Source organism: Desmodus rotundus, chromosome 7 (assembly GCF_022682495.2).
Source record: "Desmodus rotundus isolate HL8 chromosome 7, HLdesRot8A.1, whole genome shotgun sequence".
NCBI classification, from domain to species: Eukaryota; Metazoa; Chordata; class Mammalia; order Chiroptera; family Phyllostomidae; genus Desmodus; species Desmodus rotundus.
This window is the reverse complement of record NC_071393.1, coordinates 36,732,972-36,760,065: the sequence shown is the minus strand read 5'-3', so window position 1 is coordinate 36,760,065 and position 27,094 is coordinate 36,732,972.

Here is a 27,094-nt window from a genome sequence, read left to right as displayed (position 1 = left end):
TAGCTTGCTTACTGGTTTCTTCCTGGTAAAGTTGTCAGTGGCCTAGAGTTATGTGAGAAGGAAAAGAAAACCCAATTTTTGTCCACAGACAGACACTTCCAAGCAGCTGCTGGCTACGAGGCTGGGCCTCCAGCTTCCTGCCTCGAGTGTGCCCAGGACTGGGAGGCTGCCTGACAGAGCTGCTGCTGGCTGTGGTGTGAGCTGTTGGGCCTCAGGGCCCAGTTGCTGTGTGACTGGACCCGGTACTGCACAGACAGCTGCCACCAGCACCAGCCGCTCCTCAGTGAGAAAGCACTCTCTGGCAGTCATTCCAGTGCATCTGAGTGGGTTTCTGTTGGCAGAGCCATTTATTTCTGGTGTCAGGGAGGCCCGGGGCAGCTCCCCGCCCTGCTCCACCCCCGGCTGTACATACTCTGAGTGTCAGGGGGTCTTTTGCTCCCAGCCCTGGAAGTCTGCTGCAGCTGCAGGTCTTTGTCTGCAGTTCCTAGTGGGGTGAGAGGAGGGCAAGGGCAGGGTGCTTTGGTGCCCTTGCAGCAGAGGCTGGTGGCGAGAGGCTAAAGCCCCTCTCATCTCCTGCCCCCTACCCCCGGGGAGCAGACTGTTAGTTTGGACACTGGGTTGGAGTTTCCTGGCCTGAAGTGGGGAGAGTGTGGCTAGCTGTACATCTCTGGGTTTGCAAGGCCACCTGACACTTCTCTTGGGACCTACCCTGTCCTGGGACCACTGGGTACACCCCTGAGCCTGGCTGAGGGCTTCCTCCAAGGTCATCTTCCTCCCCTGGAAGATGCCCCCAGATATCCACTTCCTCTCTTCCTTTCAGAGGCTACAACTCACCAGGCAGGGACTGCCACGAAGCTCCAGTTGCAGGGAAGGGCACTGGCCAGTCCTGGGGTAGAGCCAGCATGAGGCATGCCCCCTTTGTGGTCATGAGGCTGGGGGACTGCATGTGAGCTTGCCTGCATGTGAGTGCCCGTGTGTCTGTGAGCCGTGGCTGCAGCATGTATGTGCCTGCGTATTGTCTTTGTGTTTGCACGTGACCCTGCCTCAGGGTGTGAGTGCCCATGGGAACTCTGTGGGAGTCAGTGTGTTTATTTGTGCATTTACCTGGGTGAGGTTTCATGCAGGCCTTCCTGTGTCTACGTATGCATGTGGTACATGCATAGGTGTGTGGTGGGGTGTGTGTGTGCCCATGTCTGAATGGGCTGTGTGGCACCTGTGTCTGTGTGCAGCTCTCCCCAGTCCTCCCTCACTCCTCTTAGTCCTTCTGTCCCTGTCACCAGAGGATTTATGAGAAGTCTCAGGGATGAGGTGGTGGCTAAGGAAGGGGAATCTCAAATGTGTGTCTCTTTGCCCTTAGAGTTGCTCTGGAGCCAGAGGGGCCACCACTGCCCAGGCCCTAATCATCTCTCCTGAGAGAAAAGCATCAATCTGCTTGTCAGAGGGAGATGGCTATTTGTCTGACTCTGGAAGGGCCCAAGGGCAGGGCTGGTTCTGAGTCATCGCTGTCTCCTGGGCCCAGCACGGAGTAGGGGCAGGGACAGTGTGTGACTGTCTGCTGAGCTCCGGGGATGCATAGGCTGTGCACTCTGGGGGCTGACACAGGTGGGCTGCCTGGTGGGGGTGGGGCTGCAGTCTGCAGGAGGTGGGAGGGTCAGCAGAAGTGAGGGCTGAGGGAATGGGGCCTGGTCAAGGCTGTGTGCAGGCTGCCTCAGTAACCCCACTGGGGATCCTGGGTGAGTGTTGGGAGTAGGGAGGGAGCTGCATCCCCTCCTGATAGACCAGGAAGAACGAGGCTACCTTAGGACCCAGAGGCACTTGGCCCTGCTTCACAGGGCCCTGCTGATGGTGGCAGCAGTGGTGGAGGTGGGGGGGGGGGGGGTTCTGCTGGGGGAGTTTCTGGGGATGGGCAGGCTCCTCTCTTTCCTCTCTACCCTGTTGTCAGTGCCTGGGGCATGTTTTGGCCATCTTCCCATCTGTGTCAGTGTCTGCTGAGTGACTTCCTGAGAGAAATGAATGAACTACTAGAGGCCAGGCCCCCAGGCCTGAGGTGTAGCTCTGCCACTGACCACTGACTAGAGGCTCTTCTCCAGGTCTCCATTTCCACCTGGGCAGTGGCCATGGCCCTTCAGCCTGGCCCTTTAGGGTCCTATGGCGGGTAAGTCCCTTTCAGCAGCAAGAGGTCTCTGTGGTGGGGACAGACACTCCTGTACCTGTTCTTCCCCCACGCTCCCCTTTCTACCCTTTGCCTCTAGTCTGCCCCAGTGGGAAACTTCCGTGCTGCTGGGTCTCAGGAGAGAGCCCATTCCTGTCGTGGTAGCGCAGGCATGCTGCCCCTACATGGTGAGGGGGCAGGAGTGTGTAGCCACTCAGAGTGTCCTTCTGGGCTTGGCTGTGAACTGGGGAGAGGTGGGAGCCAGAGCCAGAGCTCATAGCGAGGGGGTGGGGTGCGGCAAAGGGCAGGGATGGGTGATTTCTTCCTCCTGGTGCACACGGCTCTTGGTCAGTGAGGAGAGCAGGTTGCCTATGTTTATTTGCTCATTTGTCAGACATTGAGCACTTATTCTGGGCCAGAGCCTCTCCTTTGGCCTAGAGGAACCCAGACCACTTCCAGTCTTTTAAGATCCTGGTATATTGAGAAACCAAGGTGCTGAATTTGTGTCCTCTTTGGTTCTCTCCCACGTTGAATCGGAGCTGGCCTTGTGATGTTCTTGGGCAAAGAGAATGCAATGAAAGGGTCATTGTGGAAGTTCTGGTCTGGTCTTTTAGGGGCCTTTTATGTTGCTCTGTGGCTCCCTGTAAAGAAGTACATGATAACGTTCTTGAAGGTAAGAAACCTGAGGAGAGAGACAGAGGCCCAGGCCATCCTCAGCTGCGTCAGTCATACCAACCGAGTGCTGGGCGTGTGAATGAGACCATCTTGTTTCCTTCAGCTCCAGTTGAGGCACCAGCGGGATGCAAAGCATGCATGAGTCAGCTGAAACCATCTGTTGCAGAGACAAATTGTCCGATTGAGCATAGCTCACATTGCTGATTTTAGGACACTAAGTTTTGTAATTATTAAAAAAATGTGACAGAGGCCTATTGAAACAGAAATTTGTACGTAGGAGTAGAGGTGCTACCATAACAAAAATTTAAAACATGTGGATTGACTTTGGGGCTGAGTGGCAGCTGGGCGCTGGAAGGATGGTGAGAATGTGAACGCTGGAACAGAAGAGAGGAAACTGCTCTTGGAGGCTGGAGAAAGGGCAACCTGTGTTGTATTGTGGTGGAACGATTATGTACTGGAGAACAGGAAATGTAGCTAATGAACCTGTGGATCTGGCCAAAGAGATTTCCAGGAAGAATACTGAAAGCGCCCATTGGTTTCTTCAAGCAGCACACGATCAGATATTTTATTAGAAAGAGGAACTCAAGAAGGAAGTGTTCGACTTGTAAGAAGAATTTAGAGGCAACATAGGTAATTCAAGACAGTCTCTCCAGAAAAAGATTCTCGAAGTAAGAAATGGTGTCAGGGCACAGAATGAATCAAGATTGTGAGACTCTTTGTTTAGATCTTAGAAAGATTTAAGATGGTTCTAGTAGATCCTTTCCGCTACACAAAAGAGTTTCCAACCCAACACGGACACCTACACCAAGTAAAAAGAGACATAACGTGGAAAGTATTATGAATGTGGCTTTTGAAGCATGTAGTGACCCCCAGACAGATGTATGGGAAAACCACACAATTTTGAAGAGGATTACCCTGGCAATAATACTACTACTTGGATTAAAAGAAGAAAAAACCAGGAAAATAAAAAGCTCTCTGGGCTCCCAGCATTGCACAGTAGGAAGCAGGTAGAGACGGCCATCCGGTTGTAAATAGGATCCGGCTGGAAAGATGCCTCAGGTGGTGAAGCTCAGAGCCTGGAGCGTGGAGCCAAGAGCCAAGGAGAACAATGATTCGAGAACCCCTTCCAGGAAGCAGACAATAAGGCCTACTTAAGGAAGACTCTGTGCCCCGAGAGTTCGGGGAGCTGCTGATATGTGCTCAGCTAGATTTCAAAACTGTAAAGGAACAGTGACTACTATGTGCCTCCCATTTATTCCCTTTTTATTATATTTAAAAAATTGTATGTGTTTATTGATTTTAGAGAGAGAGGAAGGGGAGAGAGAGGGAGCGAGAGAGAGAGAGAGAAATGTGAGACAGAAAAATTTATTGTTTGCTTCCCGTATGTTCCCTGACTGGGGATCGAAACTGCAACTTAAGTATGTGCCCGACTGGAAATCAAACCACCAACCTTTTGGCGTACAGGAGGACGCTCCAATCAACTGAGCCACACTGGCCGGGACTACTCCCTCTTTAAATGGAGGTGTTCCCGGGGGGCTAGCCAATCCCTGTCCCACTGTTTTCTATTAAATGTGCTAAGGTCAAATAACTTGTCTTTTAAGTTTATAGGTGACTGGATCAACATGGGCACTATCCAAGGAACTGTACCCCAGAAACCCCATCTACTTCTGAATTTGATTTAGATGATGAAATCTTGGACTCGGAGTCTGATGCTATAATTGGTTGAAAATTTGGGGTTGTGAGGGGAGAAATGTATTTTGCCTGTGGGAGAGATGTGAATCATTGCTGCCAGAGGGCAGACTATAGTAGGTCTTTAAACAGTGGACCTCAGTGGATCTTGCCTTCTCCTGTTCACGCATCTTTACAACTGATACTGCCTGTTCTTTCCTCAAGAGGTAGAATTAATTCTCTGCCCGCTTGAATCTGGGGCTGATGTAATGACTTGCTTTTTTCAATACACCGCATCACAGGTGACCCTGGGTGAGTTCTAGAGCTAGGTGTTCGAAGCTTCTAATCTCCATCCCTTGGAAAGCTGTCCTGAGCCTCCCGTGTAAGAAAGCCGGTCTAGCCTACGGGAAATAAGAGGTCATATGGAAGAAACCAAAGTGCCCCAGCTGATACCCCACACTAGATATGCAGCTGAAGCTGTCAAGGACCTCCCAGCCCGGCTGAGGCTCTAGCTGAATGAGTGAGCCCAGGACAAGCCAGGAGAGGAATTTCTCAGTCAATCAATGAAATCATGAAAAAAAAATAAATCATTGTTACTTTAAGCCACTAAATTAAGTCACATCAACGTGTAATGAGCATAGCACATTATGGGTAATGCGTTATGCAGCAATAGATAACAGATACATTTAGTATTCATGAATCTCAGAAAACCGCTACATTCATACAGTATAAGAGTGTTATTTGGCTTAACACTTTTTTATAAGGACAATTAGAAACATTTGGGGAAATGTAAATTTTAGTCTAAGCACCCAGCTATATAAGAAATATAAATGTTCTTCATAGCCTTTAAAACAATGTCTGCACCCCGCAAGGGTAATGGAAAATTTCATTTCAGTAATTATTGACTCCCCCTTCCCCCTTCAGGGCCTTCCACATATGGAGGTTGATGTGGGACCCGAAAAATTGAGTCTCTGTTGAATTGCTACTGATACTTAAGCCCCTTAACCTCTGCTTCTGTGGTCCCCTAATGTTCTTCTGCTTCTGTGCTATGTGTGGAGAACGAGACTTTTTGCTCAAGGAGCTCTCAGGTTTCAGGAGCCACTTTCTTTAGGAAAATCACAGACCACCCCAGTGGCCTTGAGCCTCCCCCCCGCCCAAAGTCATTCTTCTCTTTTCTCAAAGGATAACCCATGTTCCCAGTAGCTCTCTTGACTGGTTTCCTGCCTGCAGAATCCCAGAAGGTGATAGATTTCCTTCACCTTGTCCCATCTCTGTTCCTTTCAGGCCAAGCTGGTAGTGTTTTTGGTGTTATAACTGTCTCAAAATCCTTGCGGGTTTTCTGTGTATGTCAGGAGGACCTATATCATGAGATGTGAGAGTTCGCTATAGATCCTTCTCGGATAAGCCCATCTATAGTCCTGGCTTCCGCAGAGACGGTTAGTTGGGTCCATGAATTATACACCTAATCTCTGGAGCAGAAGGTTGTCCATCCAGCCACGCCCTTGTCGCTCCCTCCAGAGCATGCCGTACGCACCTTTCATGACATCGGTGGGCTGATTTTCCAAATCGTCCAGTTCCGGTTCCTGTTTGCCTAAGAGATTCTTCTCAATGTCTATTTCCTCTCACATTTTATGTAAGCAGCAAGGAGAAACCAGGCTGCACCTTGCATATTCTGTTTGGAAATCTCCTCAGCTAAATCTGCACACTTATCTCTTGCAAGTCCCCCTTTCCACCCTGCACTGGAACACAATCTAGCCCAGTTCTCCGCCACTTTGTACCAAGGATCACCTCTCCAATAACACGCTTCCCATTTTCATCTGAGCTCTCACCATACATGTCTTCAATGTTCATTTTTCTATCAATAATATTTTCATGATGTTTTCTCTAAGATGATAGAAGCTTTCTCTAATATTTTCTCAACTTTCCTCTGAGCTCTCACCAGAATCTCTTATAATGTTCAAACTGTTACTGAACAAAAAAAAAGGGGGGGGTTCAGCTGTTTGTCACCACAAAAGCCAAACTTGTGAGGCGGGTGCTGATGCCCAAAGGAAAAGGTTTTATTCAGATGCTGTGCCCTCTTGGAGAATGGGGGCTCCCTGTCTCAAAGCTCATCTCCTCCACAAAACCCAGACAAAACCCGCCATCCTCAGCAAGACCAGAACAAAAGGCAGCGCTCAGAGTTCCTGCTCATCCCAGTAGCTTGGCTTGTTCCCAGCTGTGATCCAGCTTCAGGCTCCCTCCTGCAGGCTGCATGGGGAGCCCGCGTAGCCATGGCACTGAGACTGCTAGGGCCTCAAGTTCACATGCTCCCAGATGGAAGTGAATGCAAACACACTGCTGAATATTTCACCAGGTCAGCAAGAGAGAGAGAGAGACTTCCTCCTGGAGGCCATGGGCCATGTGACTGCTGAGGTCACATGGCCTACAGAGAGGACAGACCAGTGCACTGGCCAAGTGCAGGTCCCGAGCAGCAAGTGATGAGCAAGAGAGAGAGTGCTTATTTCCCTGGAGCTATACCCATTTTGGGTTTGGGAAGGGCCAGGTACTTTCTCAGAAAGACAAATTAACTTCCTAAACTTTCACGTGGTTTGGGTGGGTCCACCCCCCGACCAGTCCCTTCTTTCCCCAGGTAGACTGTCACGCCTCTTTGGTCTAGTACCTGCCACAACTGTCTTTCTGCCGTGATGACATGCGTGCCTGCCTTCCCCTGGTCCCATCCCCAGCTGGTAGCACAAGGGCCTGGGCAAGGGCTTTCCCCCTAATCCAATTATCTTTCTAGCTTTTGGTGCACTGGGAGCCCTATTCATTCATCCCTCTAGCTCTTAGCGCTCTGGGGAACCATCCATTTATTTTTCCAGCTTTCTGCATGTGGTTGGCCCTGTCTATTCATATTTACAGCTTTCAGCATGCTCAGTCTCCCCCTGCTGCCATCTGGCTGGTGGGGGAGACTTCTCTGACTCCATTGTAGCTGAGGTTGTCTGGCTCCCCTGCCCTTGGGGCCTTAGGGTGTGTCTTGACAGCTGTGACAGCTGGGCCATCTCCAGGTGAAGGCTCTGCTGCAGCAGGACCCCACCACTGCTCCCACTGTGGGGAGGAGACACCCAGGCACTTGCGGTGTTTGCCAGGGTTCCCACTGCCTCTGAGGTGGGCAGTCATGCAGCCAAGATGCCAAGATCAGCTGAGCCTCCAGGCTCCTCGCCCCACCCACAGAAGGGCACCCCCCCCCCTCCCTGCAGCTCAGCACAGTTTGCTGAGCATCAAGTGCCTTGGCTCATTGAGAAAGAGGGTAGGCTGAGGGTGTGGACTTGTCCACCAGTAACAATATATTCCCCGACAATCTCTTCAAGGCCAAGTGGGCAGCTGCTGCTGCTGCTGCTTTTTTTTTTCATCATTCACCTCAACATTGTTCCAGCCCCTACCCATGACCTAATTCCAAAACCTTGCCTCATTTTAGGAATTTGTTATAGTAGCACCACCTCCAGGTACCAAAATCTGCATTGGTTCCCTAAGACGGTTGTAACAAATTGCCACAAACTGGGTAGCTTGAAACTACAGAAATTCATTTTCTCACGGTTCAAGAGTACAGAAGTCCAAAATCAAGGTGTAGGCAGCGTTGGTTTCTTCTGGAGCGTGTTCCAAGCCTCTTTCTCAGGATCTGGAGGATGCTGGAGGTCCTTGGCATTCCCTGGCTTGCAGCTCCATCACTCCAATTTCCGCCTCCATCTTCACATGTGTGAAGATTCCCCTCTTATCCCATGTCTCCTCTGTGTGTCTGTATGGCTTTCTTTTTTTCTAAGTATTTTATTTAGACAGAGGGGAAGGGGGAGAGAAAAAGAGGGAGAGAAACATCACTGAGTGGTTGCCTCTAGCACATCCTCTACTGGGGACCTGGCCCGCAACCCAGGCATGTTCCCCAACTGGGAATCAAACCAGTGACCCTTTGGTTCACAGGCAAACATTCAATCCACTGAGCCACACCAGCCAGGGCTGTGACTGGCCTTATAAGGACACCAGTCATTGAGTTTAGGGCCTACCCTAATCCAAGATGAACTGTATCTGCAAAGATCTTATTTCCAACCAAGTCATATTTTGAGGTTCTAGGTGGACATGAATTTAGGGGGGGTACTATTCAACTCAGTACAGATATTAATTAATTTTTGACTCCTACAGTCCTCTGAAGGACAGCTATTGGTCCTGCTCACAAATGCATGCACAGGAGGAATGAATTTACTTCAGAAGAGACTATAGAGAACGTCTGGTCTCGGGTTCCACCCACGGCATTCACTGCGGTCTTCCATTTCTTTCTCTTTGAACACTCTTTGTGAGTGTTCAATTCTCTGGCTATTCCAACTAAAAATTCAAGCTTCCAAACACCGTGACATTTGAAATCCCATATCCTTGCTTCATTTTCTCCCTAACATTTATCACTACTTAAAAACCTTATATTTTGCTTATTTATTGTTGATTGTTTTTCTTCCTCACTAGAATAACCTTTGTGAAAGGCACAATTTTTGTTCATTTTATTCATTGCTAGATATCCCCAGCACCAAGAATAATATATGGCACATAGTAGGTACTTTGCTCAGTAAACATTTGTCGAGTAACTGAGCGAATGGATGAATGAAGAAATTTCTGGACACTGGGCACCCAGGTGCTGTGGACAGGCAGACCATTCCAGCATTGGGCAAATTGTGCCCTTTTTTTTTTTTAAAGATTTTTTTATTATTTATTTTTAGAGAGAGAGGAAGAGAGGGAGAGAAATATCAATGTGTGGTTGCCTCTTGTGTGGCCCCCACTGGGGACCTGGCCTGCAACCCAGGCATGTGCCCTGACTGGGAATTGAACTGGCGACCCTTTGGTCCAGTCTGCACTCAATCCACTGAGCTACACCAGCCAGGGCAAATCATGACCTTTTAAGTCTCTTAGTGTCAGGTTTCCAGAGTTCTCACTCAGAGCCTCCTGGGTCTGTTTGACAGTTTGAGACTCTGGGGAGGCAATTGGGCTGGTTGGTTAGCTGGGAGTGAAGAATAAAATGGGTTGGAAAGCCACTGACCCTTTGGGTCATTTTGAGAACTTCTCTTTATGTGTCCTTGTGCCGCTGGCTCCCACACTCAGTGTCCTTCACTTGTCTGTTAGGAAAGCGGTTGCTTTCTCTCCCAGCCCCTATCTCTTCTGTCTGGGATGTGAGAATCGAAGACAAAAGCCTTACAATCACTTTGAACTCCACAGAGGAGGGTGCCAACTAAGTTGAGGGCGTTATTAGTAAAGAGACAATTCCTTTGAAAATGGAAATTGCTGGATCACACAATCTCCCAACCACTGCGTGGAATTAAGGAGGAATTTGCTAAAGAGTCACAACTTCAAAACATCATCCAGATGGCTAAAGGAAATTTACATTTACACTTCAATCAGAGATTCCTCTGTAGAATGGAAGAGGGGAGGGGTGCATTTGCTGAGATCACATGGCCATCCCCTTTTGGAGAGGAGAGCCTGTGAGAAAGACCGCCCACTATTTGTCAACTCTCCTGCTAATTAGAACAGTGAATCTAATTTCATGGACTTCAGCTCCCTATTCATTTATTCGGAGCTTGTTGGTAATGAAGTTATGTTGTTTCTTAAGAAGAAAACATCAGAGAAGAAAAGAACGGGTGTGAGGCTGTGTTGTTTATTCCCGTAACTTCATTCTTTTAATTGAGGGACAACACATATAATTTAATGTGTATTACAATGTCAACACAGCGACTACTTGCTTTAGCTACTGAAAGAGCCCAGTGTAGTGAGCCCACAACGGGGAGTCTATTTTAACATTACTAAAACAAAAACTTACTGGGGTCACTGAACCCCAGAGAATCTTCAGTGTCAGTCAATATGAGTGTAATTTTTTCCAGACGCACAATCCAATCACAGTCATCCTTCCCCTTGTCAGCGCCCACACTTCCCTAGAATGAATGGCAGGTTGTCCTCGGGAGTTAAAGTCCCCAGTCATGGCTGATGGTGGCGAGATCCACTGCTTCCATTGTCTGAAACTCACGGCTAATGTAGGCCCTGGTGCTGGGCTCTCACACGTCTGTCCTGAGCTGAGCCCACAGTCAGTCAGTGTCTGAGGTGTAATCGGATCTGAGCTTTTCTCATCTTTGAAGCCAAAGCCTACATTTCACTTAGTGCCAAGTTTACCCAGATACTGTCGATTCCAACCCAATTAAGAATTTTACATTTATGCAAGCAATTTACTTACCTTTACAAATCTCTGCTGCTTAACTCTGAGTAGTTACTCCTCTGATTAACATCTTAGCACCGAGATGAGCTTGGTCCTGTGATGAATACACAGGATTTCGGGAGGAAGGCTCAGTACAGGCTCTAATGTGTGAGGGTTCCCATCAGGCTGGCTAACGAGATACATCTGTGAAAGAGGAAGCACAGAACATCTACTTGTTTTTAAAGACTTTTTAACAATTATAAATATAGAATTGATTATAATAACTCTGTGCTTAAGACTGTCTTGCATAGATTCTAAAAACTCTGTTTTTTAAATAATTTTAAGTGTTTTTTTTATTACAGTTGTCCCCAATTTTCCCCCTTTGCCCTCCTCCACCCATCCCACCCCCTGCTCCCACAGTCAGTCCCCACACTGCTGTCCATGTCTGTGGGTCATTCATACATGTGCTTTGACTAGTTTCTTTCCCTCTTTCTACCATCATTCTCCTCCCATCTGCCCTGAGGTCACTATTAGTCTGTTCCCTGTTTCCTGTCTGTGGTTTTATTTTGTTTGTTAGTTTATGTTATTCATTAGATTCCTCTCAAAAATGAGGTATTTGTCTTTCACCAACTGGCTTATTTCACTTAGCATAATACTCTCCAGTTCCATCCATGCTGTCACAAAAGGTAGGAGTTCCTTCTTTCTTTCTTTGTGCTGAGCAGTATTCCATTGTGTAAATGTACCACGTTTTTTTAATTTACTCATTTACTGATAGGGACTTAGGCTGTTTCTAGCACTTGGCTGTTGTAAATAGTGCCACTATGAACATCGGGGTGCATAAGTTCTTTTGAATTGGTGATTCGAGATTCTTAGGGTATATCCCCAGCAGCAGAATTGCTGAGTCAAAAGGCAGTTCCATTTTTAGTTTTTTGAGGAAATTCCATACTGTTTTCCACAGTGGCTGCACCAGCCTGCATTCCCACCAACAGTGCTTTAGAGTTCCCTTTTCTCCACAGCCTCTCCAACACTTGTTTGTTGACTTATTAATGATGATGGCCATTCTGACAGGTGTGAGGTGATATCTCATTGTGATTTTAATTTGCATCTCTCTGATGGTTAGTGATGTTGAGTTTCTTTTCATATGTCTATGGGCCATCCGTATGTCCTTCTTGGAGAAGTAGTCTGTTAGGGTCCTTGGCCCATTTTTTCATTGGATTATTTGTCTTCCTGGTGTGGACTCATATGAGTTCTTCATATATTTGGGAAATCAAACCCTTGTCCAATGTATCATTGGCAGATATGTTCTCCCATATAGTTGGTTCCCTTTCCTTTATGATGATGGTTTCTTTAGCCATGCAGAAGCTTCTTTTTAGTTGGATGCAGACCCATTTACTTACTTTTTCCTTTGTTTCCCTTACATTAGGAGATAATATTGGCAAAAATACTGCTACGTGGGATATCTGAAATTTTACTGCCTATGTTTTGTGCTAGAACTTTTACAGTATCACAGCTTATATTTAAGTCTTTTATCCATTTTGAGTTTATACTGGTCTATGGTGTAAGTTGTGGTCTAATTTCATTTTTTTTGCATGTACAAGTACAGATCTCCCAACATCATTTATTGAAGAGGCTATTTTTACTCCATTATATACTCATGTTCCCTTTGTCAAATAGTAATTGACCATAGATACTTGGGTTTATTTCTGGGTTCTCTATTCTGTTCCATTGATCTATGTGTCTGTTCTTATGCCAGTACCAGGCTGATTTGATTACAGTGGCCTTGTAGTACGGTTTGATATTGGGTATTGTGATCCCTCCTACTTTGTTCTTCTTTCTCAAGATTGCTAAGGCTATGCGGGGTCTTTTTTTGGTTCCATATACATTTTTGAAATATTTGTTTTAGATCTGTGAAATATGCCATTGGTATTTTAATAGGAATTACATTGAATCTATAGATTGCTTTGGGTAGAATGGACATTTTAATGATGTGAATTCTTCCAATCCATGAACACAGTATATGCTTCCATTTATTTGTATCTTCCTTGATTTCTTTCTTCAGTGTTCTGTAGTTTTCCAAGTACAGGTCTTTTATCTCCTTAGTTAAACTTATTCCTAGGTACTTTATTTTTCTTGTTGTTATAGTAAACGGGATTCCCCCCCCCCAGTTTCTCTTTTTGATATTTCATTGTTGGTTTACAAAAACGTTATCAATTTCTGAATATTGACTTTGTATCCTGCTATTTTGCCAAATTCACTTATTAGGTCAAGTAGTTTTTTGGTGTAGACTATAGGGTTTTCTATTTACACTATCATGTCGCCTGCAAATAATGACAGTTTTACTTTCTCCTTTCCTACTTTGATTCTTTCCCCCCCTTTCTCTTGTCTGAGGGCCATGGCAAGAGCTTCCAGTACTATGTAGAATAAGAGCGGTGAAAGTGGACATCTTGTCTTGTTCCTGATCTTAGTGGGAAAGCTTTTAGGTTTTGCCCATTGAGTATGATGTTGGCTGTAGGTTTCTTGTATATGACCTTTATTATGCTGAGGTATGCTCTGTCTATTCCCACTTTGCTGAGTGGGTTTTTTTTTTATCATAAATGGGTTTTTATCATACATTCAAAAGCATTTGAATTTTATCAAATGCTTTTTCAGCATCTATGGATATGATCATGTGAATTTTGTCCTTCCTTTTTTTATGTGATGTATTATACTTATTGATTTGCAAATATTGTACCATCCTTGCATCCCTGGAATGAATTCCACTTGATCATGGTGTGTTATCTTTTTAATGTATTGCTGAATCTGGATTATCCATAATGTGTTTTGTTAAGGATTTTAACATCTATGTTCATCAGAGATATTGGCCTGTAGTTTTCTTTCTTTGGGGTGTCTTTACCTGGTTTTGGAATTAGGATGATACTGGTCTTATAAAAAGAGTGTGGGAATCCTCCCTCTTCTTGAATTTTTTGGAGTAGTTTGATAAAAATAGGAGTTAGTTCTTCCTTAAATGTTTGGTAAAATTTACCTGTGAAGCCATCCGATGTTCCAGGGCTTCTGTATGCCAGGAGTTTTTTGATTACTGCTTCAAGTTCACTAGTTGATATTGGTCTATTCAGGCTTTCTGCTTCTTCTTGATTCAGTTTTGGAAGATTACATGTTTCTAGAAATTTGACCATTTCACCCAGGTTTTTTAATATCTTGGCATATATTTGTTCATAGTAATTTTTTACAATCCTTTGAATTTCTGTGGTGTCAGTTGTTACTTCTCCTTTTTCATTTCTGATTTTATTTATTGGGTCCTTCTCTTTTTTTCTTTATGAGTCTGAGTAAAGGTTTGTCAGTTTTGCTCCTGGATTTATTGATTCTTTGAATTTTTCTTTTAGTCTCTATGCCATTTATTTCTGCTCTGATCTTGATTATTTCCTTCCTTCTACTTGCTCTGGGCTAATAAACCTTATGTGTTCTGTTTAAAGCCTGGCTTGCCTGGAATATGGGAGATGCTCAACAAATATTTGTTCAAAGGAAAGAATTAAGTAGTAGAAATGAGAAAAAGTAAGGATCTGTACCAGACCCTGTTTGCTACTTCCCAATCATATGTTTATTTCCTCTTTCATCTTTCTTAGCTCTGACAGACACTGTAATCTGTTTCATTCACCACTCACTCCAACTCCCTTCTAGTGTACCCTCCAGTGCCATAGAGGTTGGAAAGCTAGGAGCACTCCCCAGACTCCCTTGCAGTCAGATTCTAGATCCTGGCAGGTAAGACCTGTATATGGAAGTGAGCAATGTGTGTGGAGGTGGGGATGGGGCGGACTGTGTGAAGAGCCACTGGATTTTCTCATGCAACAGCTTGTGTTTTCCAAAGGTGGCTATAATCTATTGGTTCTGAAGTGCTTTTCCAGAATCTGCTACAACCTCATCAAGAGTTAGAGTCCGTTTCAAAGTCCTCGAAGCTGGTGGAACTTGTGACTGCCTCGGCAAATAGAATGCAGTGGAGTTAGGTTGGACAGGGCCTCGGAGAATCATCTGCATAGTGCAAACAGTATGAGCCAAGTTGATGGAATCTCAGATATGATGCCCACCTGCTGGCTCTGTGGCTCTGTCAAGGGAGGGCTCAGAATAGGAACAGTGGCCTCTGCAGTTCTGACTGGGAAAAAGCTGCCCCCCAGATCTTGCCCTAATGCTGGATAAGTCAGTTTCCTCCTGCGTGTCTCTGATGCCTTTCAATGTGCTTTCCCCATTATGAAGTTCAGAGGGAGTGAGTCCAAGTAAGTCTACATGTGGACCCTTTAAGAAAAACTTTGTGAGACTCCAGCAGTTTCTGTCTTCCACAGCCTCAATCACCACTGGATTTTACAGCCAGAAGTTATAGCGACTGCTCTCCCTGGCACTGGAAACCCTGAGCTGGAGGGTCTGGTATAGAGCTGGGACCCCTCACTTTTGAGAAATCCCTCCTGATTTTTATCTGCCACACCTGGGTGTGGGACCAGCCTGTTCCTCATCTCTTCTCTTCCTACTGGTCTCAGTGTGGTTTCTTCTTTAATTCCATAGTTGTAGGACTTCCATTCAGTTTGATTTCTGACAGTTCTGAATGATGGTTGTCCTATAGTTTAGTTGTAATTTTGATGTGGTTGTGCAAGGAGGTGAGCTGTGTTTATCTACACTGCCATCAGAAGTTCAAGAAAGTCTTTTAAATAAATGGTGCTCTGAGAATTGGAAAGCCACATGCAAAATAATGAAACCAGACTATAGTTTGTCCCCATGTATAAGAATTAATTCAAAAGTGGACAAAAGATTTTAATATAAGATTTGAAACAATACATTGCAGAGAAGAAAACATAGGTACTAAACCTATGGACCTTAGTCTTAGTGGGAAATTTTGAATTTCACCCCAAAGTCAAGGGAACCAAAGGCAAAAATAAATGAATAAATGAAATGCATCAAACTAAAAAGCTTCTTCACAGCACAAAAAACCACCAACAAACCAAAAAGGCTATCAGCTGAATGGGAGAAGATATTTGCAAACAACAGCTGCAACAAGGGGTTAATATCCCAAATATATAAAGAACATACAAATCAACATCAAACAAACAATAGAATTAAAAGTGGGCAGAGGAACTGAACAGACAATTCTCCCAAGAATACAAACAAATAGCCAAAAGATATATGAAAAGATGCTCAACATCACTAGCTACTAGGAAAATGCAAATTAAAACTATATCGAGATACCACCTCACACCTGTTAGAATGGCTGTTATCAACAAGACAGTTAATAACAAGTGTTGGAAAGGTTGTGGAGAATAATAAATCCCCATTCACTGCTGATTGGAATGTTAACTGGTACAGCCATGGTGGAAAACAGTATGGAGGTGACCCAAAAAATTAAGAATAGAGTTACCACATGACCCAGGAATCCCTCTTCTGGGCATCTACCTGAAAAACTCAAAAACATTTATTCGCAAAGATATACACACCCCTATGTTTATTGCAGCATTATTCATGGTGGCCAAGACATGAAGACAACTCAAGTGTTCTTTGATAGAGGGCTAGATAAATAAGATGTGGTATATGTGTGTGTGTACACACACACACGTATATATACACATACATGTATATATACATGTATGTGTATATATACATACATGCGTGTATATATGTATACTATGGCATACTACTCAGCCATAAGAAAAGATGAAATACATTTGTGACAACATGTATGGACCTTGAGGGTATTATGCTAAGTAAAATAAGTCAGTCAGAAAATGCTAAGAACCATATAATTTCACTCATATGTGGGTTATAAAACCAAAACTCATAAACACAGACAAAACAGTATGGTGGTTACCAGAGGGAAGGGAAATGAGAGGGTAGTAAAAGGTAAAGGGGACTTAATATAATATATGGTGACAGAAGAGGTTTTGATTTTGAGTGGTGGGCGCACAATGCAATATACAAATCATGTATCACAGAACTTTAGACTTGACTTCTGGCCAAGATGGAGGCATAGGTAGACACACTGTGCCTCCTCGCACAACAAAAAAGACAACAACAAATTTAAAAACAAAAAACAACCAGAACTGACAAAATCAAACTGTATGGAAGCCCAACAGCCAGGGAGTTAAAGAAGAAACATTCAGACCATTAGGAGGGGAGAGGACTGGTAGCAAGGTGGCAGCTGGCCGACTGGACAAGGCGGCAGCGTGGGGACTGGGTGGTCCCACATTCACGTGCAGATAAACTGGGAGGAACAACTGGGGAGCGAGACAGACCACACAACCCAGAGTTCCAGTTCAGAAAAATAAAGCCTCAAAGCCTCTGACTGAAAACACACGTGGGGGTTGAGGCGGCAGCAGGAGAAACTCCCAGACTCACAGGAGAGTTCGTTGGAGAAACCCACAGGGGCCTAGAACATACATAAACCCACCGGCCCGGGAATCAGCACCAGAAGGGCCCAAATTGCTTGTGGGTAGCAGGAGAGTGACTGAAACTGGCAGAGAGCAAAGCAAGTGGCACTATTCCCTCTTGGAACCCTCCCCCACATTCAGCGTCACAATGGAGCCACGTGAGTTGTCCCACCCTCGTGAACACCTAAGGCTCCTCCCCTTACTACTTAACAGGCAAGCCTAGACCCCCCCCCCCCCCCCCCCCGCAAAAAAAAAGGCCCAAATGAAAGAACAGGTCAAAGCTCCAGAAAAAATACAACTAAGTGATGAAAAGATAGCCAATATATAAGATGCACAGTTCAAAACACTGGTAATCAGGATGCTCACAGAATTGGTTGAATATGGTCACAAATTAGAGGAAAAAATGAAGGCCATGAAAAGTGAAATAAAGGAAAATGTACAGGGAACCAACAGTGATGGAAAGGAAACCAGGACTCAAATCAATGGTCTGGAGCTGAAGGAAGAAAGAAACATCCAACCAGAACAGAATGAAGAAACAAGAATTCAAAAAAATGAGGAGGGGCTTAGGAACCTCCAGGACATCTTTAAATGTTCCAACATCTGAATCATAGGGGTACCAGAAGGAGAAGAGGAAGAGCAAGAAATTGAAAACTTATTTGAAAAAATAATGAAGGAGAACTTCCCCAATCTGGCAAAGGACATAGAATTCCAGGAAGTCCAGGAAGCTCAGAGAGTCCCAAAGAAGTTGGACCTAAGGAAGCACACACCAAGGAACATAATAATTACATTAGCCAAGATGAAAGAGAAGGAGTGAATTTTAAAAACAGCAAGAGAAAAGAACACAGTTACCTACAAAGAAGTTCCCATTAGACTGTCAGCTAATTTCTTGAAAGAAACCTTTCAGGCAAGAAGGGGCTGGAAAAGGGTATTTGAAGTCATGGAAGGCAAGGACCTACATCCAAGATTCTCTATCCAGCAAAGCTATCATTTCAAATGGAAGGGCAGATAAAGTGCTTCCCAGATAAGGTCAAGTTAATGGGGTTCATCATCACCAAGCCCTTATTATATGAATGTTAAGGGATTTATCTAAGAAAAAGAAGATCAAAAACATGAACAGGAAAATGACAACAAACTCACAGCTATTAACAACTGAACCTAAAAAAACAAAAACAAAAACAAACTAAGCAAACAACTAAAACAGGAATAGAATCACAGAAATGGAGGTCACACAGAGGGTTATCAGTGGGGGAGGGGGAGAGATGGGGAAAAGGTACAGTGAATAAGTAGCATAAATGGTAGGTAGAAAATAGACAGGGGGAGGTTAAGAATAGTGTCGAAATGTAGAAGCCAAAGAATTTATATGTATGACCCATGGAAATGAACTAAAGGGGGTGGGGGAATGTGGGTGGGAGGGGGTGTGCAGGGTGGAGGGGAATACAAGGGGGAAAATGGAACAACTGTAATAGCATAATCAATAAAATATATTTTTAAAAAAGAAATTTAGACTTGAACCCTATATAGTGTTATTAGCCAATGTCACCCCAATAAATTTAATAAAAATACTTTGAGTTGAGGCTTTCTTTTACTTGTTGCTGAAAACATCCTCTTTGCTCCCTGATAGCTGTAGTCAATTCCTGCCTGGTCTATGTGTTTTGGGGACCAGGGGTCTCCCAGAGGAGCCTTCTAGTTACCGAAGTCACATGGGGCATGTGGGAGCAGAGTCAAGTCTGAAACTTCTGGAGTTTGGATCCACTTTCCAGAAGTCTTCATAATTGCAGCAAGGCCTGCTTTTCCTTTTTCCTGAGGTTTATGCTTCAGCTGAGGCTCCTTTGTACTTTAGAGATCATTTCCTGGGGCTGAGGAGTGAAGGAAGAAGGGGAGGAGATGACAGAACAAAGAAGCCTTGCTAAAAACAAAGCAAGAATAGCAAACAAGCAAAGCAAACCAAGACAAACAGACATGGAGAGCAGAATGGGGGTCACCAGAGGGGGAGGCAGTAGGAGAGGTGTCAAAGACACGGTGACAGAAGGAAACTAGACTCGGGTGGGGAGTGTGCAGTAGAGTACACAGATGTTGGTTTATAATCTGTATGCATGAAAATCGTGTAATGTTATTAACCAATGTTACCTACTAAATTTAAAAAAGGAGAAAGCAAATGACTAAAATGTTACATTTCCCAGACAATTCTGGCCAATAAGACATAAATTAAAGGTTTCTAAGAAATATTTGCTTTCTTTTCTTTCTACCCAGGTCATAATAATTAGAGCTGTAGCGGCCATCTTGTGACCACGAGGAAAAAGGCCAAGAGAAGCAGAGGTGCAGACCCACTAATTTTGAGTACAGCACCACTAGCTAACTCTCTGACTGTGTGTGGGAAAAACAGTACCACTCCCTTATATGTTTAAGTTCCATCTCTGAAATTATCAGCTGAATGTAAGTCCTAACTGATAACTTGCATTCACCCCGGGGGTGGGCAGTTAGCTGACTACATGCCTGTTTGATATCATCGTCTGTCCTTCCTTCCTTCCTTCTTTCCTTCCTTCCTTCCTTCCTTCCTTCCTTCCTTCCTTCCTTCCTTCCTTCCTTCCTTCCTTCCTTCCTTCCTTCCGTCTTCTTTTTTCCCATCTGTCTCTCTAGTCTTCCATTTCTTCCTTTTCCACCATGCAATGGGAGAGAGCAGTGAAAATTCAGGGGTTTTGTGGAGAACCTGCCACGTGCTCTGTGGGATGATCTTATCCCCAGAGATAAACTTGGAGCTCATAGGTGCTGTCTGAGGTTAACACCTCTGACTGTGGCTTCTTTCTCTTCTTAGGAAGACAGAAGGTAGAAAGGGAGGCAGATACATCGCTCTAAGTCTGACACACCTGGGTTTGAATACCAGCTCTGCCACAGGTTAGATGTGAGATCTCAAGTAAATCACTAAGAATAAGTATAAATTCTTCTGTGAGATGGGTTGCAAGGATTAAGTGATACAGCAGTAACTCACTCATAGGGGGTGCTTACTCTGAGCCAGGTGAGGCTCAAATGAGGGTCATAGTAATAAGAAACAAGGAGAAAGGGATGGATATTGAGTACATATCTGGTAGTTTCTGCCACAAATGGAAAATAAGGCCTAATTCTTGTTTCCTTGATGAACCAGAGCAGTCCTCCATGATCTGGGGGTTGCTTGCACACTGTCTTGGGCTCCACTTTGCTCTGTGAATGAGATGCTTCCCCTGCCCTTGCCCTGCCCCTGCCATGACCAGGGAGGGCTGTCCTCATTCAGTGAGTGTGCTCATGATTACACAAGTTGGTTGGAGAGAATCCATGTGTCTGGGGACAGCTGGGCCACAGTGTCCCTGCCACGGCTGCACACCTGTTAGAAACTATAATTAGAACAGTAAATCTTGGGGCAAGAAAGAGGAGCTAAAGGATAAGAGAAAAAAAGGAAAGACAGAGCCCAGAATATAGGATGTTATTCTCTGTAGCAAAGCCGCAGCATTCTCTGGGCTGATCCTTAAGAAGAAGGGATGGCTGTGGGACCAGCTGGAATTAGGAAAACTGTGGCGGACATGATTCATGAGCTGTCAACTCTGCCTGTGCTGGCACAAGGTTTATGCCAGCACAGGCAGAAGCCCTAAAAAATCTTTCTACAGTTGGAACTCCTGAACATTTTGACTGTGGCACCCATAGGCAGGATGTAAGGCTTTTGCTCTCCCTCCTCTTAAGTTTCCACTAGGGGGAAAAACTCAAGGATTACAAAGATAGGAAAGAAATAAACAAGTTAAATGTATTATGTTGCCAGCAATATAAATAACTCACTTATTAGTTACTTTAAACATAACTAATTGGTTTTTGCATTATAAAAAGTTTCCTGACTTCCGGTCAAGATGGCAGCGTAGGTAAATATGGCTTGCCTCTTTGCACAACCACATCAAAATTACAACTAAACTATAGGACAACCATCATTCAGAACTGTCAGAAATCAAGCTGAATGGAAGTCCTACAACTACGGAATTAAAGAAGAAACCACACTGAGACCAGTAGGAGGAGCAGAGATGAGGAACAGGCTGGTCCCACACCCAGGTGTGGCAGATAAAAATCAGGAGGGATATCTCAAAAGTGAGGAGTCCCAGCCCCCCACCAGGGCTTCCAGCTCAGGGTTTCCAGTGCCAGGGAGAGCAGTCGCTATAACTTCTGGCTGTAAAATCCAGTGGTGATTGAGGCTGTGGAAGACAGAAACTGCTGGAGTCTCACAAAGTTCTTCTTAAAGGGTCCACATGTAGACTTACTTGGACTCACTCCCTCTGAACTTCATAATGGGGAAAGCACATTGAAAGGCATCAGAGACATGTGGGAGGAAACTGACTTGTCCTACATCAGGGCGAGAGCTGGGGAGTGGCTTCCTCCCAGTCAGAAGTGCTGGCAGAGGCTATTCCTTTTCTGAGCCCTCCCCTGACAGAACCATAGAGCCAGCCATCAGGTAGGCACCATATCTGAGTCTCCATCAACCTGGCTTACACTGTTTGCCCCACCCTGATGTTACCCTGAGGCCTGGTCCCACCGAACTTTCAGGCCCATCCCAGCTGCTTCCAGTGGCTTTTCCATATGAATGGTTTGTCTTGGTCCATGCTTCAGATTTTCCTAAATTCTCTCAAACAAGCAGCATCTGGCTTCAGTGATACTCTTACTTCTTATTAAGTTGCCCCAGACTTGGTACTAGCAGCAGCCAGCCTTGGTTCACAGCTTGGCCTCACCTGGGCACCTCCAAGCCCAGCATAAGTAGCAGCCACCTGCAGATTACTCTGTAGCTCATGCTGTGTGGTCCTGGACAGAACACAGGTGGTGGCTGACTTTGTGTGTGCCAACAGCAATCAAGGCTCAACTACAACAGGAGGCTGTACACAGCCCACCTGGTGGGTGCACCTTGAGTACCCAAACTGCGTAATAGAGGAGGCTGTGCCACTGGACTCTACAGGACACCTACTACATTAGGCCACTCTACCAAGCCTGAGAGGTGTAGTAGCTCTCTCTAATACATAGAGATAAATACAGGGAGGCTGCCAAAATGAGGAGACAAAGAAACATGGCCCAAATGAAAGAACAGAACAAAACTCTAGAAAAAAAACTAAACAAAATGGAGACAAACAACCTCCTGGAGGCAGAGTTCAAAACACTGGTTATAAGGAGGCTAAAGGAACTTAGTGGGACCTCAACAGCATGAAAATATCCAGTCAGAAATGAAGGATACACTAATTGAAATAAAAAACAATTTATAGGAAATTAACAGTAGAATGGGTGAAGCCAAGAATCAAATCAGTGATTTGGAGCATAAAGAAGCAAAAAGCAACTGATTAGAACTGCAAGAAGCATAAAGAAAAAAAACAAAACAAAACCAAAAACAAATCGAAGATAGTATAAGCAGCCTCTGGGACAACATTAAGTGAACCAACATTTGCATAATGGGGGTGCCAGAAGGAGAAGAGAGAGAGCAAGAAATGGGAAACCTATTTGAAAGAATAATTGATAGAAAACTTCTCTAATTTGGTGAAGGAAATAGACATACAACTCCAGGAAGCACAGGGTCCCAAACAAGATGAACCCAAAGGGCCCACTACAAGATGCATCAGAATTAAAATGCCAAAGGTTAAAGACAAAGAGAGAATCCTAAAAGCAACAAGAGAAAAACAGTTACTTATCTACAAGGTAGCTCCCATAAGACTGTCTGCTGATTTCCAACCAAAAACTTTGCAGGCTAGAAGGGATTGGCAAGAAATATTCTAAGTGATGAAAAGCAAGGACCTACATCTAAGATTGCTCTACCCAGAAAAAGTATCATTTAGAATTGAAGGACAGATAAAGAACTTCCTAGACAAGAAGAAGAAGAAGTTCGTCACCACCAAACCTGTATTATATGAAATGTTAAAGGGTCTTCTTTAAGAAGATAAAAAATTAGACAATAAAATGGCAATAAATACATATCTATCAACAAGTAAATCTTAAATAACAAAATAAACAAACAAACAGAAAACAGAATCATAGATACAGAGAATGTTACTGACATATTACTCTTTTCTCACAGGAGCACTGGGTACAATTGACAGTGGGGAACAAGCTATTTGACTTTCCTCATAGATACAGGAGTTATATACTCAATGTTAAATACAAAATCAACCATGAGAAGTTCGGCTGTGGTGTCGGTTACTGGAGTGACTGGACAATTACAAGAACAGGTGTTCATTCAACCTCTAGAATGCCAGCTTGGGGATCAAAAAACTTACAGTTTTCCCTATATGCCAAACTGCCCCATTCCATTGTTGGGTCAAGATTTATTCTGTAAATTGCATGCACAAATAACTTTTCTTCCTGAGAAGCAGCAGTTATGTTTAGGGGTCCTGCTGGAACATGCTCTCCAGCTCCTGGTGCTCCTGACTTTCCCAGAAGGACCCAGAAGTGAACCCTTTCTACCTGAGATCTATAAGCAGGTCGATTGATCTCTTTGGACTTAATGGAACCCCAGGCTGGATCTTATTGGACCAGATGCTGACAGACCCCAACTGGGAATTATATACAGACGGGAGCAGCTTTATGGAGAACGGTCAAAGGTGAGCTGGGTATGCAGTAGTCACCTCAGACAAGGTAATAGAAACCCAGGCCCTTGCCGTAGGAACCTAGCACAGAATGCTGACCTGAGAGCCCTCACCAGAGCCTTAGAATTATCCTATGAGGCAATATTGCAAGAAAGAGGGCTCTTAACCTCGGGGAATAAGGACATCAAACACGCAAAAGAGATTTTACAATTGCTAGAGGCAGTGATTCTACCGAACCAGGTTGCCGTAGCTGCACTGCCCAGGGCACCAGGAGAACAGTTTCCAAACAAGCTGGGAAGCCAAACTGCTGCTGATAAAGCAGGGAGACAAGCTGCCCAAAGGCTGCCACTTCTTGGGGCTTTAATTCCTCACTTGGACTTGTCAGAATTTAAACCCCATTACATAGAACAAAATGGGGAATGGGCCCATGCACGGGGATTCTCCAACCCTGACTGTAATTCTGTAGGGAAGATCACACTCATGGTGTGAGTTTTCATACACTTACTGGCTGAAGTTCTAATGTATCCCACCCTCAGACACCTACACGAAGGGACCCTCACGGAAGGGATGCTTTAATGGACCTCATTAGACCACATTTGAAGGGCCCTCATTTATGAAGGAACATTCAGAAGGTTATCTATGCATATCAGATATGCACCAAAAACAATGCTCAGACAGAATGTGCCCCAGGAGTAAAGGGAGTGCAATATAAAGAGATATGCCCATTTGAGGACTGGCAAGTTGACTTTACACAGCTGTCTATAACCATAGGAAACTTCAAATTTTTATTAGTTTTTGGAGACGCCTTTTCTAGATGGGTGGAGGCATATTCCACTAGCACTGAGAAGGCAACTGAGGTAGCAAAACGTCTACTCAAAAAAATAATCCATATATTTGAACTTCCTTACAGCATTCAGAGCAACAATGAACCATTGTTCACTTCAGAAATCTCTCAGAAGGTGGGACAGGCACTACAGATTCAGTGGAGACTGCATCCGTCTCAGAGACCCCAATCTATGGGGAAGACTAGAAATGAACCACACAATAAAGACGACCCTGGAGAAAACTGTGCCAGAAAATGCATTTGAAATACAATGAGGCACTCCCTATTGCCTTGCTCTGGATTAGGGTAGCACCCCTTAAATTAAGCCCTTTCGAAAAAGTTTTTGGGTCTTTAGATCTAGAACATGAATCAAAAATGAAACAATATGTGCAACATTCAGGACAAGCACCAACAACTGTACACCCATTCCAGCTGGGAGACCGAGTCTTACTAAAACCTGGAAAACTCAAGGTCCTGAGCAAGTTAGCCAAGCAATGGACCAGTCCCTGTGACATCCTGCCGATAACACACTCTTTCCCAAAGCTCACGGCAACCAAGCCTTGGATCCGCACACGTGGATAAAGCAGGTGCTGCCTGAGGAGGACTCCGATCTTGCTGCTGCTGTCAACACTGCAAGGGAAGGCTGGCCCTGCACTCCTGAAGGAGATTTAAGATTCCTCTCTAGGAAAGGGACTCTACCTCCCAAAGCTAAGTGACAATGCTACTTTTTGTTTTATCATTATTTTTTCACAGTTGCTATATTTTGTGCCCGTGCTTGGACCGATATCGCCTTTGTCTGCATTTCCAAGGTAGCGGCTTCCTCAGAAAACTTACCCCTTAGTTGCGCGTGCTACCCGAATCCCTGCTCCGGATCAGGTCATGGGGATCCTTTCATCTCTCCAGTCTCTGATTTCGTTACAATTTCCCCTGCGCTACTAGGCATTCCCCTCACTAAGTACTTGATTGGTTTTGCTTGTCTGAGCGAGCAGTCTTGCCTCTGAAGCCCATCTGCAAGACCGCCTCTTGAAATACGAGGCAGTCTACCAGTTTTGCTTGTTCAGCAGTGCCATGCTCTACACATCGCTATGCTGCCTTCTGAAGACAACAATCCTTCTCCCTGTGTTAAGGTTTCCCTCCATTCTTGACCCCTTTCTTCCTTTAGTACATAGCAGGAATCTCTGGACCTGGGGATAGGTAATGTTATGAAGTCTGTCCGGAAAAAGTCCAGCCATTGTTAATATAACAAGAACAGTTTGCGTGACATCAATGTAACTTGGCAGCCAAGGAGAGTGGACTGGAATGCGCATGTGTGAACAATGATGACTTCACAGTACTAGTTAGTGGTGTGGTAGACACCACTGAGTGAGCATGTGTGGCCATTACATTCAAAATGACTGAACTACTAGAGCAATGAATCTGCATCAAATTTTGCATTAAGCTCAAACATTCTTCTGCTGAAACTATTCAGATGACTCAGAAGGCCTCAGCTATGGGCAACTGGTGATTGGCAGCTTCATCACAACAATTTGCCCACTTATGCATCACATCTTGTGCAGTTTTTTTGTAAAACATCAATTTATCCAGGTGACTCAGCCCCCCTACAGCCCAGATTTGGTGCCCTGTGACTTCTGGCTTTTCCCCAAACTAAAATAACCTTTGAAAGGGGAAGGATTTCAGAACATTGATGAAATTCAGGAAAATACGATGGGGCAGCTGATGGCAGTTAGGAGAACTGTGTGAGGTCCCAAGGTGCCTACTTTGAAGGGGACAGAGGCATCATTATCCTGTGTACAGTGTTTCTTGTATCTTCTTCAATAAATGTCTCTATTTTTCATATTACATGGCTGGATACCTTCTGGATGGAACTTGTATGCCTCTTGATAGCAGGAAGAAACTACTGAAGATTTGACCTCCATCCATTTACCCTTGTAAGATTGCAAGTATCCAGAGTTTTGAAGATGGGAATTGTTACCATAGACAGTCAGAGAGTGCCGGGGAGTCTTCCCCATTGGCCAAGGTGGCGCAGGTGGAGTTGCTTTCACTGAGCACACCAAAAGCTACGAATATGAATGGACAGGGCCTGAGTGCACCAAAATTAGCAAGATAATTGGATAGAAAGAAAGCCCTTTCCTCCCTATCCCTATAAGAACCGTGGGCTTGAGCAGGAAGCAGGGATGGTCTTTGGCATGGGAGTCCATTTTTCCAGGCTGCAACACCTGAATAAACCTCTTTCCTTTTGCTCCACACCTATCATTAGTATTACTTTTATTGCTGCAGGCAATCTGAGCTGTATTTCAGTTACAAGATGATGAACAAATCCATCACTCCAAAAGTTTTTTATGCCCATTTGCAACCTTTCTCCTGCTTTTCACATCTGCCCCAACCTCCAATCTACAGGTGTGTTAGTTATTTATTGCTGTGTAACAAATAACCCCACACTGATAAGCTTAGAACAACAGACATTTATCATCTCCCATTTTGTGTGGAATCTGAGCAAAACTTACCTGGGTGCCTTTGCCTCGAGGTTTGTCCCAAGGGGGAAGATCTGCATCTACCCTGACTTACATGGTTGTTGGCAGAATTCAGTTCATTACCAACTCTTGAAATGAG